Source organism: Alligator mississippiensis, chromosome 7 (genome assembly GCF_030867095.1).
Source record: "Alligator mississippiensis isolate rAllMis1 chromosome 7, rAllMis1, whole genome shotgun sequence".
Classification (NCBI taxonomy): Eukaryota; Metazoa; Chordata; order Crocodylia; family Alligatoridae; genus Alligator; species Alligator mississippiensis.
The window spans coordinates 34,454,409-34,457,703 of NC_081830.1; positions in this window are offsets into that span (position 1 = coordinate 34,454,409).

Below are 3,295 nucleotides of genomic sequence, written 5' to 3' on the forward strand. Positions count from 1 at the left end.
AAGAAGAAAAATCAGATATTCATAGGAGAATAAGACAGACAGACACAATTTTTACATAGCTTTTAACACTGAAGCAAATAATCAAAGAAGAGTCCAGTGCACACATGCAACAAGGGGAATAAAAAACACGAACATAAAAGGAGTGATACACACACGGAGACCTTTGCAGCACAGGAAAGATTAATATGAAGCATGCTGGAAAGGCAGGTGCCAGGGCTTCTGGCAGGGGAGGGAGAAGGGGTAGGGGGAGAGCTAGAGCTGCAAGAGAATTTTGAGCTGGCAGATGATCCCAGGCTTGCCATCTGCCAGCATTGCTGAAGGCACATGAGCTGTGGCAAGGATGTGAGACACTTTTCCACAATGGCGATGCTGCTGCATCTGAGGAGGCAGCACTCTCTTGCCCTTCTTTCTGCTCAGCCTGACACCAGTATGAGCGTGCCGAAAGGAAAGTCCCCTGCTCACTTCAAAGCCCCCTTCTCCCCAAAGCAGAGGCAGGCCACCTTGGACCAGCGGGGGAAAGGTAGACAGAAAGGGGGTGCATTCCCAAGGCGAGTGAGATCACCCAAAGCATTGGGGAGATGCTTGCTCTGGATAGCCAGCCCTTCTCCCTAGTTGAGCGTCCAGGGTTCAGGTGGTTCATAGCACTTCTGGCCCCATCTTACAAAGTCTCTGAATGCACCACCTTTAGCAGGACTGTGGTGCCCTCTTTGTATGAGGCATGCAGGGAGTACTTGAGGGAGGAGCTGCGCAAGGCAGAGCTGCAGGTAGTCTTGCACTTCACCTCTGACATCTGGAGCAGCTGGGGTGGTGATCATGCCTACCTCTCCCTCACAGGGCACTGGTGTGATCAGTCAGGCCATTGGTGGGCTCTACTGCAAGCCGAGGTGCTGGATGAGTCCCACACGACAAGGGAGATCATGGGGGCCATGAACCTTATGGTGCAGGGGTGTCTTGTTGGGCAGGCCAAGCTCACCCACAGGTTCATGGTCACTGACAACAGGGCCAATATGGTGAAAGCTGTCCATGATGCCAACTTTGTTGGCATCTGCTGTGTGACACACAGGCTGCACTTAAGAGTGAGGGAAGCCTTGGAGAGGGACAGGGCTGGCAACGATGGCACCACCACCACTACTGCTACAAGCCAACTGATTTCAAAATGCAGGAAGATGGTAGGCTACTTCCACCGCAGCATCAAGCGGGGCAAGATGTTGTGGGAGAAACAGGAAGAGCTGAACATCCCGCAGCACAAAATCATGCAGGATATGGAGCAACTGATGATCGAAAGTTTGGTGGAGCAACTGAAGGCCATCCATGAGATGGCCTTGCTTGGGGAGATTGGGATCAGTGGCCCCCTGAACAGAGCTGAGTGGGGTACCATTTCCCAGATCTTGCTGGTCCTCAAGCCCTTCCTCGAGACCACCGAGACCCTTAGCGCTGGTGTTGCCCTCCTCAGCCAGGTAATCCCCCTAGTGAGGGAACTGGAGAACCAAATGGAGAAGTTCCAGAAGATCAATGTTCCTGGCTGGGGCAGGCCGCTGTCAGCAGACATGCAGGCACTGGTGAGGTGGCTGAAGGAGGGCATCAGGAGATAGCTGGATCCCTTGTGGTCTGGTATGGTCCTCATGATAGCAGGCATGTGTGACCCAAGGGTGAAGGGGAGCATGTGCATTGGCAGCCCCAAAACCCTCGATCACTGGACACAGGTGCTGGTCGACAAAGTCAGGGAAGCTGAAGTGCAGAGGTGAGGGGATGTGGAAGAGTGGGATCCACTTTCCCATGCCAGAACTCCCAGCACTAGCACCAGCACCAGCCAGTCTCCTCCACGCCAGCCACTGCCAATGTGGGCCATGGGCATGGCTTCAATGCTGGGGTCCAAATGCACCAGACCCCAGCCTCGGGCAGGTAGCACTGAGGCTTCGATGGCTACCTATCTCACTAAGGATGTGGAGCCACTGGAATGTGGCCCCTTGGCCTACTGGGCAAGCTGCAGCCAGATGTGGCAGGATCTGACCATGCTTACCCAGCAACACCTGTCCTGTCCACCAACCAGTGTCCCAAGCGAGGGTGTTCATCATGGCTGGGGATGTTGTGATACCCCACTGCACCTGCTTGGATCCTGCTTTGGTGGAGCAACTGGTGTTCCTAAAGGTGAACCTCCCGCTGCTGAGGTTCCCCAAGCTCCACCTGCAGACAGACTGAGTGCCACCCTCCTCACTCCATCTGCACCAATTTCCTTTTTTGAGTTTTTTAAAAGCCAAGTAAAGTCCCGCTGTCAGCTGGAGGGGGCACTAACTGCATCACCAGCCAGCAGGGAAGAACATGTCCCTGCTGAGCTCATTCCCCTGCCAGGATGAACTTAGAGGTATGGGATTGGGGCTGTGGGGAAGGAGGAGGCCTCCGGTCCTGGGCATGACCACTAAAACTGTACCCTGCCAGGGTAGGGAGGCCTGGTGGGACTGCTGGTGGTGCGGCAGCCCCGTAAATGCCAGGACCAATGCTCTCCTGGTGAAATGTGGGGAGGAGGCACCATAACCTCCAGCTAATGCACGCACGCACAAAGTCCTGGCTGGGGAACACCCAGACCTGTCACATCTTTGACAGACCTGACACTTGCTGGTTGCAGTGAAGTTATGAATCTCCTGGTGAGCTCAGCTTAGCTGCCTGGGATACCAGCTTTAGGTTGAAAACCCCTTTGTCAGGCTGAGGAAGTACCTGCAGTTGGTCCTGGATGGAAGGAATAGTAAAGAAGCCAGAGTCTGGCCTGGCCCACAATGCAGGCAAGAAAGCCAGTCAGTAAAAATGGAAATGGAGGCATCAGGGGGTGAGGGACTGGATGGGGTAGGGGGAGGCACGTGTCTCTTGTTCCATATCAAAGGGGTTTGAGACAGGGCAAGAGTCACGTGTGTGCTTGTCTGGATGTACCCTGTAGCTTCAAGCATCTTTTGAAACACTAGAGCTGGTAGGAGACTCTGTGTCTTCAGAGTGCTGAAACTTTTAAATTAGAAACAGATCATATGTACACATGTCCATACCCCAGGTCTTCAAATCATAGGTTAATGCCATAATGACTGGACTCCCATTCCAAACTCCACCTAGAAAAACCCCACATGCACTATTTGCCCCATTCTAAATTACTTAGCCAAAGTCTATAAAATAACTTCAGCCTAACATTATTTATGGAAAAGCAAATTATAATTATTCCATTTTAGAACATGCAAAGAATGAATTCCAGTGAAGAGTCCCAAGATTGCAATGGAAGTAGTTATTTCTTCCTGGTGTAAAATATTCCATCTAC